The 18637-nt window shown below is 54.7% G+C and overlaps 1 long non-coding RNA gene across 1 annotated transcript; it reads right to left on the bottom strand.

The window, feature by feature from the left end:
- Nucleotides 1-3470: 3470 nt before the first annotated feature.
- Nucleotides 3471-10724, bottom strand: LOC138681365 (uncharacterized). The gene is made up of 2 exons (XR_011321912.1): nucleotides 10621-10724; nucleotides 3471-4639 (listed from the first exon to the last, which is right to left on the bottom strand). It is a non-coding gene; the product is annotated as an uncharacterized lncRNA (long non-coding RNA).
- Between the last annotated feature and the right edge of the window lie 7913 nt (nucleotides 10725-18637).

The raw sequence follows: 18637 nt of genomic DNA, 5'->3' as shown, positions 1-18637 counted from the left end.
ATAATGTGTGGAGCATCTCATGGGGCATAATGTGTGGAGCATCTCATGGGGCATAATCTATGGAGTATCTTATGGGGCCATCAACCTTTATGCAGCATTGTATGGGGCAAAAGTTTCTATGAAGCATCTTATGGGGCCATTATTAACATTTGTGCAGCATTATATGGGGCATATTTTAATATGGAGCATCTTATGGGGCCATCATAAGCTTTATGGAGCATTATATGGGGCTCCTCATTCAATATGGATATTCAAAAACACTTAACCTACTGATGTCTCAATTCATTTTACTTTTATTGGTATCTATTTTTATTTTTGACATTTACCAGTAGCTGCTGCATTTTCCACCCTAAGGCTTATACTCGAGTCATTAAGTTTTCCCAGTTTTTTGTGGCAAAATTAGGGGGGGGGGGGGGGGGGTCAGCTTCTACTCGAGTATATACGGTATGTCCCTAAGCCAATGTGCATAATGTAAATAACTTCTTATACTCACCTACGGGGCGGTCCGGTGTTGTTTGGCGCTGGTCTTCATCCGGCACAGTCCTTCCCGTGGATGATGTGTTCTACATCATCCACACAACCTCTCTCATCACGCTTCTGTGCAGGAACACTTCTCTGCCGAGCACAAAGCAAAGTACTGCAACGGGCAGAAAGAAGTGCGATGCACAGGAGCACGATGGAAGACACCGTGTGGATGACATAGGACGCGTCATCGACTCAAAGAAAGAAGGACGGTGATAGAAGAGGAGAAGGCCCCGGATTAAGACTAGCAAAGCCCATTGTATGGGGCCAGGCAAGTCTTAAGGGCATACAGATAGTGGTTGTGCTTTATAAAATGCTGTATATAAGGGTATACAGGCAGTGGGCCTACTATATATACACAGCATTCTAGAATGCTGTATATAAAGGCATATAGATAGTGGTCGTGCTTTATGTGGGGGGGGGGGACAGAAACAATGATTGAATACCCTGTAGTAAGTGAACGGCTACAGTGCAAGAAAATAAAGGGTACTTAGTTAACACTTTTTTGGGGGCCTGAGAAAGGAGTCAGAAAAGAGCATCGGGGCGGACGCGCTGCTGTGAATGTCAGTGTCTATATCTAGCACGGCATAATTTTCATAACCAGCAAAGGGCAAGCTGACAGCTGATGTTAATATTCTGGAAAGGAGCCAATAACCATAAAGGTTCCCAGGCTATTATTATCAGCTCACAGCTGTTTGCTTAGCCTTTACTGGCTATTTTACGGTGGGACACAAAATATTGACATGGGGTCCCCCTATAAAAACTGTAGGCTGATATTAATAGTCTGTGAAGAGGCCATGGATATTGGCAGCCCCAGAGGCTAAAAACCATCAGCTCTCAGCCATCCCAGAAATGGCGCATCTTATAGATCTGCCAATTCTGGTACTTAGCCTTGCTCTTCCCACTTGCCCTGTAGCAGTGGGGCTCAGATTTGTGGGGTTGATGTCACCATTTTATTGTCAAGTAACATCAAGCCCACAGGTTAGTAATGGAGAGGCATCTATCAGACACCTCTCCATTAGTAAGCTGGCCTACTGTCACCTTACAATACAAAGGTGACATTAACCCCTTATTACCCCATATGCCACCGCTACAGGGCAGTGAGAACAGAGGCTGAGTGCCAGAATTGGCGCATCTTACAGATGCACCTTTTCTGGGGTGGCAATAACCATGGTCCCTATCTAGGCTATAATATCTGTCCTCAGTCACTGACTTTCCCTCTGTGGCACAGAAAATTGTGTGGGAGCCCACGCCAGTTTTTTCAGTGAAAACATTTTTATTAAATACATACAGGTCCCAAATTTTACACACACACACACACACACACACACACACACACACACTACTAACCGTATTAGTCACTGACCTATATAAATTAACCGTTCTGCAATGGTTTACTGTATGTAAACCATGTCTCCTATCCTGCAATGATTTGACAGAAGCCGACAAATTAACTATTTGTAAATATTGTAAGCTTGACAGAGCTTACTTTTTTACTGTACACCGCACCTGAATTGCAAGCCTTTCAAAGGACACCATTGCGTATTTCTCGCAAGTCACACTGATGGCCCGTGTGGTATGAGTTTTTCTTGCATAAACAGACTTTCATTGGGGATTCTCGGCTGATATACGGTGCAAATCGCAGCATAGTGCAATTTCACTCGCACATATAATACGGCCGTGAAAAAAAAAAAACTTGATGTGAGCTGCCCAACAGATTAACATTGGTCCGAGTGCTATGCAATTTTTTTTTCTCGCATAGCACTCGTCCGTATTCCTCTCTAGTGTGACACCGGCCTTAAAGGGAAAATCATTAAAAATTTGAAAATTTCTATTTTTTAAAATTTCTGATATTTTTACAAAATAAAGCAAAACATATTAACCCAAGTTTATCATTAGCCCAAGTTTACCATTATCATAAAGTCTAATATGTTAGGAAAAAAAACAACCTCAAAATCAACGGAATATGTTGAAGCATTCCAGAGTTATTACTACATAAAGTGACACTGGTCAGATTTTAAAAAATTGGCCCCATCACTAAGGGGTTAAATGCTTGTACAAGCGAACATTGTTTCAAAAGTGGTTTACCTGTCTAAAGACTGGTTTCACACCAGCGTTCGGCAGCCCTCTTCCTCCGTTAAGCCCCACCCACTGCTACACCTCTTCTTTCAGCTCCGCCTACGTCTGCATGCATCCCCTATCTTTAATATTGGGTACACAGGCACGTGTCGTTTTGACGATGCGCTGAACTGCGTCGAACGCAACATGTTGCATTTTGTTGCGGTCGGCGCAGCGTCAAAACAACGCATGCAGAGGCATCCGCTTGGCCTGCGTACCCAACGTTAAAGATAGGGTATGCAGGACGCATGCAGATGCAGGACGCATGCAGACGTAGGCGGAACTGAAGGAAGAGGTGCGGCATTGGGCGGGGCTTAACGGAGGAAGAAGGCTGCCATCCGCAGTCCTGCCGAATGCTGGTGTGAAACCAGCCCAAGGCTGTTATTATAGCACCTTACGTCTTACGCTAGGTTCACATTGCGTTAGTGCAATCCGTTAAGCGCATAGCACTAGCGGATTGCGCTAACGCAATGTTTCTAGAGGGTCGGCGTTCACCCTCCCCGCTAGCGCAGATCCCCGATCTGCGGTAGCGAGGAACGGGCCTCGGACGCTGCAAGCAGCGTCCGAGGTCCGTCACAAAAGAACGGCACATCGCTAGCGCGTGCCGAAAATGGCATGCGCTAGTGATGCGCTTCAGCTAAAAGTAACATTGCTGTCAATGGGTGCGCTAACGGACCCGTTGCACGGCGTTAATTTCAACATTTTCGCCGTGCAACGCAGTCCGTTAGCGTTAACCCATTAACGCAATGTGAACCTAGCTTTACACAGATACATCCTGGGCTTGTCCTGCCCTACGCATGAAATGAAAGAAATACAATGTGGAGACTTAATCAGAGCGATGTTTTATTTACATTCAGAACTGGTTTAAGAGGTAAACAATTACCATTTCTCACAGAAATCTCAGACTTTTACATATAGAAATACTGGATAAATATCATTTTAACATTAGATATAGAAATATTTCTAATTTTATAAAACTGCCTTTTTTTGCATAGAAAAACTTTATGCCTTTCTTTGTTTCATTTTGTGCCTTTGCTTGTTTCATTTTATGCATTTCTAAAGTATTGTAAAAATGTAATATGCTGTTGGTGCATGCGGGCAGGACTGTCGGTAGGGTATGCAGCTCTGAAGCCCCCCCCCCCCCCTCAGGCCTGCCTCCGGTGTCTGAGGTTTCGGTGTCCCGGACCAGAGATCATAATACCGGCCTTGAATTGTGAAGGACACGGCAGCCGATCCTGAGAAACATCCAAGGTGGGCATGCCCCATCATGTCGAAGAGAGTCTGCTAGATCCAGGCCAAGCAGACCAGTGCTGGTGGGTTCATGGATGCCAGGAGGGAGCTGGCCTAAGGGAAGGTCTCGTCTTTTCCTGGCAGGTCAGAGAGTTGTCCCGTCGTTTTTTTTTTTGGACAGAACATTTCCAAAACAACCAAATTTGAACAGATCTCTTGGGAGGCAGACTTTAGTCCTCTGTTGCAGAAGCGAAGTACTCTTAAACTGATAGGCGCAGAGTAGGACGCACTAGAAAGTTGGCATGCATGATTGTTCAGGGCGCTGGCGGTGTGGACCGGCCACCAGAGAAGGCCTAGACCAAAGCCTGGATATTTTAAGAGCAAGGTCACAGGAGCCTCTGGAAAACGTGAGGCTGCATGAATAGGAAGGTTTCCCTAGGAGACGTCCACATTGCTCAGGGGAAAACTAGGACATATTTGTCCTGTGTTTTTTTTTTTTTTAAAGTAGCCCCCTTACTGCCTCGTAGGATATACCAGTCCTTAAGATCACATCCTTTTTCGCAGAGCGATGATGAAGATGGGCATGGAATAACCTGGACGCAGAGAGGCGAGAGGGTAGGGCGATTCGTGGCATGAACGGTCCTCCGGGGAACCCCAAACACTCTTGATGTGTTTGGGCCTTGCCTCGTAGACCACAGATGATATGGTAGTGACAATTCTAGGTGGGAGATTAGAGTGACAATTCCACTGTCGCCCTCAAAAGCCATATCTGGGAAGAAAAAAAAAATTAAAGAAAAATCGTTAATAAAAAAAACCTCCCAAAACCTAAGGCCTAAACTGGGCAGGGCGGTCCAGACCCATGTCTTCCTCCTACTGACATTAAGCTAAAACAGATTAGCTTCGTGCTAGTTGGTGGTGTACCCTCCTCTACAGGAAATACCTAAATTTTTTTTTTGCATAGTATAAGCAGCATGCACCCATTTTTTTTTTGTGTACCCCAATGAAGCATTAGCTCCCCCACATCAACCAGAAGGCCACACAGCATAACCTCGCTCCCCCAGTCAGAAACCTCCACCTCACATTAACCAGCGGACCCCACAGGATAAACCCAAAGCCCACCAGACATTCCCTCCCACAAGCGTAAATCCCCATATGACGCCCCCTGCCTCCAACCATAAATCCCATCAGACACCCCCCCAGTCGGATGCCACCCCAGCTTAACCCCCCAGCATAAACCCCCATCGGACGTCCACCCCTCCTCCAAGCATTACTCCCATCGTACACCACGCCCACCCAATAATAAACCCCCACCGGACGGCCAAACCCCCACAGGACGTGGACCCCCCCATCCAGCACACACCCCCATCAGACGCGGACACCCCACCCAGCACAAACCCCCCATCGGACGTCCACCCCCGACCCAGCCTAAACTCTTATCGGACGTCCACTCCACCCAGCCTAAGCCCTCATCAGCCCCCAAACCCAACCCATAAGCAGGTCGCCCCCCAATAAAGGGGATCCCTCCGTAAGCGGCAGGTCGCCTCCCCACGTCCCACCACAGGCAGGTCGCCTCCCCACGTCCCACCACAGGCAGGTCGCCTCCCCACGTCCCACCACAGGCAGGTCGCCTCCCCACGTCCCACCACAGGCAGGTCGCCTCCCCACGTCCCACCACAGGCAGGTCGCCGCCCCACGTCCCACCACAGGCAGGTCGCCGCCCCACGTCCCACCACAGGCAGGTCGCCGCCCCACGTCCCACCACAGGCAGGTCGCCGCCCCACGTCCCACCACAGGCAGGTCGCCTCCCCACGTCCCACCACAGGCAGGTCGCCTCCCCACGTCCCACCACGAGCAGGTCACCACCACATCCCACCACAGGGGTCCCCCAATAGCCTGCAGCAGGTCTCCCCCCACATCCCACAAGCAGATAGCCCTCAAATCCCACAACAGGGGTCCCCCCCCCAATAGACAGGTCACACCCCCCCAAACCGAACCACAAGCATGTCACCCTCAAACCCCACCACAGGTCTCCCCCACTAAAAGGGGTCCACCCCGTAAGCAGGTCACCTCCAAACCCCACCACAGGGGTCCCCCCCAACAGCCACCCCCCAAAATTCAACCACAGGGGTCCCCCCACAATAGTCAGCAGCAGCCCCCCAAAATCCCACCACAGGGGTCCCACCACAATAGCCAGCAGCAGCAGGTGCCCCCCACAACAGCCCACCACAGGGGGTCCCCCACAACAGCCAGCAGCAGTAGGTGCCCCCCCCCCCCCCAAATCTCACCACAGGGGTCCCCCACAATAGCCAGCAGCAGGTCCCCCCCAAAATCTCACCACAGGGGTCCCCCACAGCAGCAGCGGTGCCCCCCACAAAGCCCACCACAGGGGTCCCCCACAGCAGCAGCGGTGCCCCCCCCCACAAAGCCCAACACAGGGGTCCCCCACAGCAGCAGCGGTGCCCCCCCACAAAGCCCACCACATGGGTCCCCCACAGCAGCAGCGGTGCCCCCCCCACCACAGGGGTCCCCCACAGCAGCAGCGGTGCCCCCCCCCCCACAAAGCCCACCACAGGGGTCCCCCACAGCAGCAGCGGTGCCCCCCCACAAAGCCCACCACGGGGGTCCCCCACAGCAGCAGCGGTGCCCCCCACAAAGCCCACCACGGGGGTCCCCCACAGCAACAGCGGGGCCCCCCCCCCCCACAAAGCCCACCACGGGGGTCCCCCACAGCAGCAGCGGTGCCCCCCCACCACAGGGGTCCCCCACAGCAGCAGCGGTGCCCCCCCACAAAGCCCACCACGGGGGTCCCCCACAGCAGCAGCGGTGCCCCCCCCACCACAGGGGTCCCCCACAGCAGCAGCGGTGCCCCCCCCACAAAGCCCACCACGGGGGTCCCCCACAGCAGCAGCGGTGCCCCCCCCCACAAAGCCCACCACGGGGGTCCCCCACAGCAGCAGCGGTGCCCCCCCACCACAGGGGTCCCCCACAGCAGCAGCGGTGCCCCCCCACCACAGGGGTCCCCCACAGCAGCAGCGGTGCCCCCCCACCACAGGGGTCCCCCACAGCAGCAGCGGTGCCCCCCCACCACAGGGGTCCCCCACAGCAGCAGCGGTGCCCCCCCACCACAGGGGTCCCCCACAGCAGCAGCGGTGCCCCCCCCACCACAGGGGTCCCCCACAGCAGCAGCGGTGCCCCCCCCCACAAAGCCCACCACGGGGGTCCCCCACAGCAGTAGCGGTGCCCCCCCACAAAGCCCACCACGGGGGTCCCCCACAGCAGCAGCGGTGCCCCCCCCACCACAGGGGTCCCCCACAGCAGCAGCGGTCCCCCCCCCCCCCACAAAGCCCACCACGGGGGTCCCCCACAGCAGCAGCGGTCCCCCCCCCCCCACAAAGCCCACCACAGGGGTCCCCCACAGCAGCAGCGGTGCCCCCCCCACCACAGGGGTCCCCCACAGCAGCAGCGGTGCCCCCCCCCACAAAGCCCACCACAGGGGTCCCCCACAGCAGCAGCGGTGCCCCCCCACAAAGCCCACCACGGGGGTCCCCCACAGCAGCAGCGGGCCCCCCCCCCACAAAGCCCACCACGGGGGTCCCCCACAGCAGCAGCGGTCCCCCCCCCCCACAAAGCCCACCACAGGGGTCCCCCACAGCAGCAGCGGTGCCCCCCCCACCACAGGGGTCCCCCACAGCAGCAGCGGTGCCCCCCCCCACAAAGCCCACCACAGGGGTCACCCACAGCAGCAGCGGTGCCCCCCCACAAAGCCCACCACGGGGGTCCCCCACAGCAGCAGCGGGCCCCCCCCCCACAAAGCCCACCACGGGGGTCCCCCACAGCAGCAGCGGTGCCCCCCACCACAGGGGTCCCCCACAGCAGCAACGGTGCCCCCCACCACAGGGGTCCCCCACAGCAGCAGCGGTGCCCCCCCACAAAGCCCACCACAGGGGTCCCCCACAGCAGCAGCGGTGCCCCCCCACAAAGCCCACCACGGGGGTCCCCCACAGCAGTAGCGGTGCCCCCCCCCCACAAAGCCCACCACAGGGGTCCCCCACAGCAGCAGCGGTGCCCCCCCCACCACAGGGGTCCCCCACAGCAGCAGCGGTCCCCCCCCCACAAAGCCCACCACGGGGGTCCCCCACAGCAGCAGCTGTCCCCCCCCCCCCACAAAGCCCACCACGGGGGTCCCCCACAGCAGCAGCGGTGCCCCCCCACAAAGCCCACCACGGGGGTCCCCCACAGCAGCAGCGGTGCCCCCCCACAAAGCCCACCACAGGGGTCCCCCACAGCAGCAGCGGTGCCCCCCCACCACAGGGGTCCCCCACAGCAGCAGCGGTGCCCCCCCACCACAGGGGTCCCCCACAGCAGCAGCGGTGCCCCCCCACCACAGGGGTCCCCCACAGCAGCAGCGGTGCCCCCCCACAAAGCCCACCACAGGGGTCCCCCACAGCAGCAGCGGTGCCCCCCCACAAAGCCCACCACAGGGGTCCCCCACAGCAGCAGCGGTGCCCCCCCCACCACAGGGGTCCCCCACAGCAGCAGCGGTCCCCCCCCCCCCCCACAAAGCCCACCACGGGGGTCCCCCACAGCAGCAGCGGTCCCCCCCCCCCACAAAGCCCACCACAGGGGTCCCCCACAGCAGCAGCGGGGCCCCCCACAAAGCCCACCACAGGGGTCCCCCACAGCAGCAGCGGTGCCCCCCCACCACAGGGGTCCCCCACAGCAGCAGCGGTGCCCCCCCACAAAGCCCACCACAGGGGTCCCCCACAGCAGCAGCGGTGCCCCCCCACAAAGCCCACCACAGGGGTCCCCCACAGCAGCAGCGGTGCCCCCCCCACCACAGGGGTCCCCCACAGCAGCAGCGGTCCCCCCCCCCCCCACAAAGCCCACCACAGGGGTCCCCCACAGCAGCAGCGGTGCCCCCCCACAAAGCCCACCACAGGGGTCCCCCACAGCAGCAGCGGTGCCCCCCCACAAAGCCCACCACAGGGGTCCCCCACAGCAGCAGCGGTGCCCCCCCACCACAGGGGTGCCCCACAGCAGCAGCGGTGCCCCCCCACAAAGCCCACCACGGGGGTCCCCCACAGCAGCAGCGGTGCCCCCCCCACCACAGGGGTCCCCCACAGCAGCAGCGGTGCCCCCCCACAAAGCCCACCACGGGGGTCCCCCACAGCAGCAGCGGTGCCCCCCCCCCCACAAAGCCCAACACAGGGGTCCCCCACAGCAGCAGCGGTGCCCCCCCCACCACAGGGGTCCCCCACAGCAGCAGCGGTCCCCCCCCCCCCACAAAGCCCACCACAGGGGTCCCCCACAGCAGCAGCGGTGCCCCCCCACAAAGCCCACCACAGGGGTCCCCCACAGCAGCAGCGGTGCCCCCCCACAAAGCCCACCACAGGGGTCCCCCACAGCAGCAGCAGTGCCCCCCCACCACAGGGGTGCCCCACAGCAGCAGCGGTGCCCCCCCACAAAGCACACCACGGGGGTCCCCCACAGCAGTAGCGGTGCCCCCCCCCCACAAAGCCCACCACAGGGGTCCCCCACAGCAGCAGCGGTGCCCCCCCACCACAGGGGTGCCCCACAGCAGCAGCGGTGCCCCCCACAAAGCACACCACGGGGGTCCCCCACAGCAGTAGCGGTGCCCCCCCCCCACAAAGCCCACCACAGGGGTCCCCCACAGCAGCAGCGGTGCCCCCCCACAAAGCCCACCACAGGGGTCCCCCACAGCAGCAGCGGTGCCCCCCCACAAAGCCCACCACAGGGGTCCCCCACAGCAGCAGCAGTGCCCCCCCACCACAGGGGTGCCCCACAGCAGCAGCGGTGCCCCCCCACAAAGCACACCACGGGGGTCCCCCACAGCAGTAGCGGTGCCCCCCCCCACAAAGCCCACCACAGGGGTCCCCCACAGCAGCAGCGGTGCCCCCCCACCACAGGGGTGCCCCACAGCAGCAGCGGTGCCCCCCCACAAAGCCCACCACGGGGGTCCCCCACAGCAGCAGCGGTGCCCCCCCCACCACGGGGGTCCCCCACAGCAGCAGCGGTCCCCCCCCCCCCACAAAGTCCACCACGGGGGTCCCCCACAGCAGCAGCGGTGCCCCCCCACAAAGCACACCACAGGGGTCCCCCACAGCAGCAGCGGTGCCCCCCCACCACAGGGGTGCCCCACAGCAGCAGCGGTGCCCCCCCACAAAGCACACCACGGGGGTCCCCCACAGCAGTAGCGGTGCCCCCCCCCCACAAAGCCCACCACAGGGGTCCCCCACAGCAGCAGCGGTGCCCCCCCACCACAGGGGTACCCCACAGCAGCAGCGGTGCCCCCCCACAAAGCCCACCACGGGGGTCCCCCACAGCAGCAGCGGTGCCCCCCCCACCACGGGGGTCCCCCACAGCAGCAGCGGTCCCCCCCCCCCCCCACAAAGTCCACCACGGGGGTCCCCCACAGCAGCAGCGGTGCCCCCCCCACCACCACGGGGGTCCCCCACAGCAGCAGCGGTGCCCCCCCACCACCACGGGGGTCCCCCACAGCAGCAGCGGTGCCCCCCCACCACCACGGGGGTCCCCCACAGCAGCAGCGGTGCCCCCCCACCACCACGGGGGTCCCCCACAGCAGCAGCGGTGCCCCCCCACAAAGCCCACCACAGGGGTCCCCCACAGCAGCAGCGGTGCCCCCCACACAGACAAGCAGGTCGCCCATCACAGAGCCTCCCCCCAATAGCGAGCAGCAAGTAGCATTTTTTTCACCCTGAAACCACTAACCTCCATGTGCCATGGCGTCCACAAGCTAGAATCATGCTGCTTTGCTTTGCCGCCTTCATGATGTGACTGAAAACACGCCCCCTCCCGATAGGACACGCCCCCGGAAATGACGTCACACCTGGAAGGAGCCCATACACTCTAGCATCTACCCTTCCTCCATAGAGCAGAGCAGACTCAGCAGAGCAGACAAGAGGAAGATGTGTGGATGTCATGGCGGGATTTGGGGTCACAGATCAGGTAAGTGGATGTTCATGCACGAGCTGGGAGAATGGGGGTGATGGGGCTGCATGTGCATGCTGGAGAAGGGTCTGCCTGGGGATAATGGGGGTGATGCTTCCATGGGGCTGCATGTGCATGCTGGAGGGGGGTCTGCCTGGGGATAATGGGGGTGATGTTGCTTGCATGGGGCTGCATGCTGGAGGGGGGTCTGCCTGGGGAGAATGGGGGTGATGTTGCTTGCATGGGGCTGCATGTGCATGCTGGAGGGGGTCTGCCTAGGGAGCATGGGGTGAAGCTTGCATGGGGCTGCATGTACATGCTGGAGGGGTGTTTGCCTGGGGAGAATGGGGTGATGTTGCTTGCATGGGGCTGCATGTGCTTGCTGGAGGGGGGTCTGCCTGGGAAGAATGGGGGTGATGTTGCTTGCATGGGGCTGCATGCTGGAGGGGGGGGTCTGCCTGGGGAGAATGGGAGTGATGTTGCTTGCATGGGGCTGCATGCTGGAGGGGGGGGGGTCTGCCTGGGGAGAATGGGAGTGATGTTGCTTGCATGGGGCTGCATGCTGGAGGGGGGTCTGCCTGGGGAGAATGGGGGTGATGTTGCTTGCATGGGGCTGCATGCTGGAGGGGGGGGGGTCTGCCTGGGGAGAATGGGGTGATGTTGCTTGCATGGGGCTGCATGTGCATGCTGGAGGGGGGGTCTGCCTGGGGAGAATGGGGGTGATGTTGCTTGCATGGGGCTGCATGTGCATGCTGAAGGGGGGTCTGCCTGGGGAGAATGGGGGTGATGTATCTTGCATGGGTCTGCCTGGGGAGAATGGGGGTGATGCTTGCATGGGGCTGCATGTGCATGCTGGAGGGGGGGTCTGCCTGGGGAGAATGGGGGAGATGTTGCTTGCATGGGTCTGCATGCTGGAGGGGGGTCTGCCTGGGGAGAATGGGGGTGATGCTTGCATGGGGCTGCATGCTGGAGTGGGGGCGGCCTGGGGAGAATGGGGGTGATGTTGCTTGCACAGGGCTGCATGTGCATCCTGGAGGGGGTCTGTTTGGGGAGAATGGGAGTGATGTTGCTTGCATGGGGCTGCATTTGCATGCTGGAGGGGGAGAATGGGAGTGATGTTGCTCACATGGTGCTGCATGTGCATGCTGGAGGGGGGATCTGCCTGGGGAGAAGGGGGTGATGCTTGCATGGGGCTGCATATGCATGCTGGAGGGGGGTCTACCTGGGGAGAATAGGGGTGATGTTGCTTGCATGGGGCTGCATGCTGGAAGGGGGCAGCCTCGGGAGAAGAGGATGGTGATGCTTGCATGGTGCTGCATGTTCATGCTGGAGGGAGGGTCTGCCTGGGGAGAAGGTTCATGCTGGAGGGGGGGGTCTGCCTGGGGAGAAGGGGGAGATGTTGCTTGCATAGGACTGCGTGCTGGGAGTCTGCATGGGGAAGGGGGTGATGCTTGCATGGGACTGTGCTGGTGGTTTGCCTGGGGAAGGGGGTGATGCTTGCATGGGACTGCATGCTGGTGGTCTGCCTGGGGAAGGGGGTGATGCTTTCATGAGACTGCGATCCTGGGGTCTGCCTGGGAAAGGGGGGTGACACTTGCATGGGACTGCGTGCCTGGGGTCTGCCTGGGGAAGGGGGTGATGCTTGCATGGGACTGCATGCCTGGGGAAGGGGTGATGTTGCTTGCCTGGGACTGCGTGCTGGAGGGGCCTGCCTGGGGAAGGGAGGCTGCGTGCTGTGGTCTCTGTTGGAAAGGGGGTCATGTTGCTTGCGTGGAGGGGGGTCTACCTGCCGAATGGGGCTGTTACTCGCATGGATCTGCGTGGGGTAGGGGCCTGATGTTACATTCGCTGTGCAGGTTAGTGTGTGATGTCACCTGCGGTGGGGGGCTGCAGGGAAGTATAGTGCTATGTGTGTGGGGGCGAACAGGGGAGGGGATGAATGATGTTGGAAATCTGAGGGATTGATATTACTTAACATGAGAATCTCTGCCTGATGGTGAGGCGTCGGTCCTGTGTTCTGTTTTTTTGGTTTTGTTTTTTTTTTTTTTTTTACATAAAACGTTTTCTCATTATTGGGGATGACTGACCTATGACCTCTGGGAGCGAAATTGTGTGACAGTAATGTCTCCAGATCCCGGGCTTTATTCTCTCCTCGTTCGCTGTGCTGTTCAGTATTAGCCTGGTGGCCCCTGGTGTCAGCCACTACTTGTATCGAGTTTTCTGCATGATTTTTTTTCTGTTTTAGTCTAGGTATTGTGGCTTTTCCCCATCCTGTGCCCCCCAGAGCAGTGACCTCCCTGCAGATATCATTTCATCACTGGACTTCTTTTCACCAAGTGGAATGCTGGTGCCCCCCAATCCATGTGAGGACCCAAAGGGATGATGCTGGGTGTCAGATTAAAACAAAACCTTCCTTTCTCTCCATTTATATTGTTTTGCTAAGGTCTGACCGTCCTGTCCCCCCTGCCTTTCCTCTTGTCCCCCCCCCTGTCTTTCCACTTGTTCCGTTCCTCCCCCCCCCCCCCCGTCTTTCCTCTTGTTCCGTCCCCCCTTGTCTTTACCCACGCTCGTGTCTTAGGCCGGCGTCACACTAGCGAGTTTTACGGATGTATGAGCGCATTAAATACGTCCGTAAAACACGCATTACACACGGCCCAATTCTCTATGCCCCTGCTCCTATCTGCCGTATTTTACTGATCAGTATTATACGGCTTTCTACGGCCGTAGAAAATCGCAGCATGCTGCGTTTGTCACCGTATTGCGCCAATGAAAGTCTATGGAAGCCAGAAAAATACGGATTACACACGGACCAGCAGTGTGACTTGCGAGAAATACGCAGCTCTGTTAGAGAGAAAAGCCGGTAATTCAGTGCGGTGTACAGTAAAATCACACTGACAGCTTACAGTAGAATAGGTAGAATAAATGTGTACACATAGAATAGGTATATATATATATATATATATATATATATATATATATATATATATATATATATATATATATATATATATATATATATATATATATATATATATATATAGTCAGTGAGACACATATATGTATATATATATTATTACTTCATACAGCGCTAGATAGCTTAAAAGCCTGTAATTCAATTGCCGGTTTTGCGATCTCCTTCCTAAACCCGACATGATATGAGACATGGTTTACATACAGTAAACCATGTCATATTCCCATTTTTTTTTTTTTACATATTCCACACTACTAATGTTAGTAGTGTGTATGTGCAACATTTGGGCGCTCTAGCTATTAAATTTAAGGGTTAAATGGCGGAAAAAATTGGCGTGGCCTCCCGCGCAATTTTCTCCGCCAGAGTAGTAAAGCCAGTGACAGAGGGCAGATATTAATTGCCTGGAGAGGGTCCATGGTTATTGCCCCCCCCCCGGCTAAAAACATCTGCCCCCAGCCACCCCAGAAAAGGCACATCTGGAAGATGCGCCTATTCTGGCACTTGGCCACTCTCTTCCCATTCCCGTGTAGCGGTGGGATATGGAGTAATGAAGGGTTAATGCCACCTTGCTATTGTAAGGTGACATTAAGCCAGATTAATAATGGAGAGGCGTCAATTAGACACCTATCCATTATTAATCTAATAGTCTAAAATGGTTAAAAAAAACACAAACACATTATTAAAAAGTCTTTTAATGAAATAAAAACACAGGTTGTTTGAATATTTTATTATTCTGGTAATCCACCTGAAGACCCTCGCTCTGTAACAAAGAAAAAATAATAAACCAACAATATACATACCTTCCGGGGATCTGTCACGTCCCACGATGTAAATCCATCTGAAGGGGTTAATTTTTGTTACAGCCAGGAGCTCTGCTATAATGCAGCCGTGCTCCTGACTGTAAAACCCCAGCGAATGAATGGAAACTAGGTCAATGACCTGTAGTTACCTTCATTCGCGGTGAGGCGCCCTCTGCTGGTCGTCCTCATGTGAACTCGAGCCTGGGAACTTTTCTGATTTTTTTTTTTTTTTCCCACGCTCGAAGGACAACCAGCAGAGGGCGCCTCACCGCTATCTCACGCTGAATGAAATATAGCGGTGTGGCGCCCTCTGCTGGATGTCCTTTGAGCGTGGGAAAATATATATATATATATATATATATATATATATATATATATAATTTTATTTTTTTTTATATTTTTTGAGCACATGGATCCCTTGTAAATCCGTATGTCGGTTTTACAAGCCTACGAGAAAATCTCGCAGTACGGATTACATACGGAGGATGACATGCGCAAAATACGCTGACACACCCTGCCTACGGAGGAGATACGGACCACTATTTTGGGGACTATTACGGCCGTAAATTACGGACAGTATTTTTATACGCTGAGTGTGATGCCGGCCTTATAGTGTATTCAATGAGAGAGGAATTTTGTGTTAAGCACCGCAATACAATTTTAACAGCTAAAGCACAGGAGACTTTGGTAGAAAATGTGTTTTGCTTTTGTCATTAATCTCTAATGTCTTTAATGTTTAATTCATTGCTTTGATTTCTAAAACTTATTCATTTGTATGTATGCATATATTTATATATTTCTCTTTTCTATTTCTAACTATTTGACTTGTAATAAAATTGTTTGACAGCTATGAGATGAATTTTCATTTCTATAATTACAAAGCTCGGCGTGACGTTAGTGGAGAGTAACTGCAGTAGGATCTGTATTAGGCTGAGTTTACACATTGCGGTTTATTGGGGAATCCATCTGTAGGGACGTCCTCACCAGTAGACTGGACCCGCACTTCCATGTAGCCCATACAGCCGGACTAGCTGTATGTTTCTTTTTTTTGTTTTTGTTTTGTTTTGTTTTTTTAAATCCATAATTGTTTTTTCTTAAAAAGACATAAGCTACTTTTCACTGAGGGTTTGACTGCTGCTGCCACCACTGATGGGACAGGCTATGACATATTTTCCCGAGGAAAAATGTATCTTTCTAATATTAGGCAATATTCACATTTTTTTATTTTTTGTACTAATGGTTTACAAAACTCCTGACAACCTGTGACAGCTGGAATGAATGTGTGGCATGTATTTGTCTTGCTCCATCAATTAAGGAATGTGCTCCTCAGACCTCCTGGAGACTTTACAACCCTGGATCAGACCTAAATTACAGGACAATAAAACCTCACACTCCTTATCTAAGAACTGTCCCACTATTTATGGCCACAACTGTCTCCCCCTCCGGTATTGATAGTTCTGCGTCACTTGTCTTATTTACGACCTGTTCTCTATAATATGTGACTCATCACATTTTGTGTCTTGCTTATGTTAGCTTAAAAGTCAGATGAGTGCAATCCTGTAAGTATAGGGCTGTACTCGGAGCCATGTTCTATCAGGCCGGGCCGATCTGTATTCACCTGCAATGTGACTGAAATCAGATGGGTGTGAGCAGAAAACATTGGACGCCATACGGCCCATCAGTGTCACATTTATAAAGATGCAATTCTGTAATATGGAAATTTGAAAATGGTCCTGTAAGATGAATAAAAACTGGGCGAGCACAGCAATGAGAAGTGAGAACAAATCATCCCGTTCTCCTGGATAAGCGTGGGAACTCTTTCTGTATCCACTGCTGTAAGCGTCCTGCTAAACTGACCTGATACAGACCAGAGGAGACTCCCAAGACGCCGGCTACCATCATTGTTACACTTCTCCTTTGAAAGGGTATAAACCACTGATGATTCTCATATTTTAATATTTTACGAATTCATTTTTGTTTTAAAAAGAAAAATTTAAACAATTACCGTATACTGTTTATTTACCACCCTGGTGCAGCATGCTGTAACAACCTGATGCATGCTGCCGGTAATGAAGCATGGTTCAGTGTGCCCTAATTCAGCCTCTTCTTTACTGGGAATTATTGTTGGGGTTGGGGGGCATGAGGACAGCATCAAATGAAGGACGTGGTGGAGATGTACCTGCTTCAAGGAGATGACATAGTTGATCTGTGCCCGTTGCGTGTCTACATGAAACACCTTCCTCTGATGCATGCAGTCCACAGGATGTTGTGCATCATATCCTAGGCATGAGCACCGCTGGATGGATACATGTGGAGGTGGTGTTAGATTGGATGGCTGAGGACCTTGGGCATCTTTCTTCCACCTCACCCCCTTGCCAATCGGCCAAGCAGTATCAGCCCAAAGTCATGAAGCAGTCTCTTCTCATCATTTTGGGGGACAAGTTCCATACTGCGCAAGAGCTGTGGACAGGGATTAAACAAGAGACTGAGTGGTTGGTGCCGCTGAACCTAAATCCCGGCCTGGTGGTGTGCAATAACGGGCGAAATCTGGTAGCGGCTCTAGGCCTAGCCATTTTGACCACATCCCTTGCCTGGTACATGTGTTAAGTTTAGTGGTGCAAATCTTTCTTAAAAATTACCCATATGTGAGAGGTCGTCTGCACGCTTATGGCATTCACACACTGCAGCTGCTCGCCGGTCTGCGCTGCAGCGTCACTTCTGCCTTCTCAGCAGCTCATATGTGACATATCAACAAGGTGGAACTCAAAATTGAATACGCTGTAGAGGCTGTGCGAGCAGAAGCAATACTGGAGTTTCAGCTGCAGCACCGACGGGCGAGTCGCTCTGTGGAACAATACTTCACCATGTCGTGAACACAACAGGATGGCACTCAAAGTAGCTCACGGGCATCACTGGAGCATGGCAGGGAGGATATAGGACATAGACCATACACCTCCCACAGAGGACAGTTTGTCTTTGCCTCTGGGCAGCCTGGCACAAATTATTTATTTCTATAGCACCATTAATTCCATGGTTCTGTACATGAGAAATGGGTTACATACAGAGTTAGATATATTGTTTACAATGACAGACTGGTACAGAGGGGAGAGGACCCTGTCCTTGCGGACCTACATTCTATGGGATAATGGGGAAGAGACAGAAGGTCAGGGGTGCAGTAACTGGTGGTGGTGAGGCGGCAGAATGGTTATTGTAGGCTTTCCTGAAGAGATGGATTTGGTGAGGCGGCAGAATGGTTATTGCAGGCTGTAGGCTTTCCTGAAGAGATGGATTTTCAGGAAGTAGGAGGTCTTGGGAGGATCAAAGATTACGTGAGTGAAGATACTGGGAGATTAGTTCAGAGATATAGGGAGGGGACAGGTTGTGGATGGCTTTGTAGATCAGAAATGGATTCGTTGGGGAATTGGGAGACAGTGGAGGGATTTACAGAGGGGAGAAATGGGGGTAGCAAGGAGAGAGGTGGATTAGCTGGGCAGTAGAGTTGAGGACAGACGGGAGTGGTGCAAGAGAGTTAGCTGTGAGGCCACAGAGGAGGATATTGCAGTAGTCGAGTCGGGAGATGATGAGGGCATGTACAAGCGTTTTAGTAGATTGAGGGCAGAGGAAGGGACGGATTCTGGCAATATGTTTGAGTTGGAGGCGACAGGAGGTGGCAAGAGTTTGCAAGTGCCGTTTGAAGGACAGGGCAGAGTCGAGAGTTACTCCAAGGCAGCAGATTTCAGGTGCGGGAGAGAGCGTGATGCCGTTTACCATAATAGATCAGGTACGGGGGATGAGTGAGATGGAGGAAAGATGATGAGTTCTGTATTGTCTACATTGAGTTTTAGGAAGCGAGAGGTGAAGGAGGATATAGCTGACAGAGACTTCGGGATTCTGGACAGAATAGAGGCGACATCTGGGCGAGAGAGGTAGATCTGAGTGTCATCAGTATACAGGTGACGCTGGAAGCCATGGGACTTTGAGTTGTCCTAGGCCAAGGGTACAGATGGAAAAAAGTAGGGCCCTAGGA

Source organism: Ranitomeya imitator, chromosome 5 (genome assembly GCF_032444005.1).
Source record: "Ranitomeya imitator isolate aRanImi1 chromosome 5, aRanImi1.pri, whole genome shotgun sequence".
NCBI classification, from domain to species: Eukaryota; Metazoa; Chordata; class Amphibia; order Anura; family Dendrobatidae; genus Ranitomeya; species Ranitomeya imitator.
This window is presented reverse-complemented; position numbering and strand designations above follow the sequence as displayed.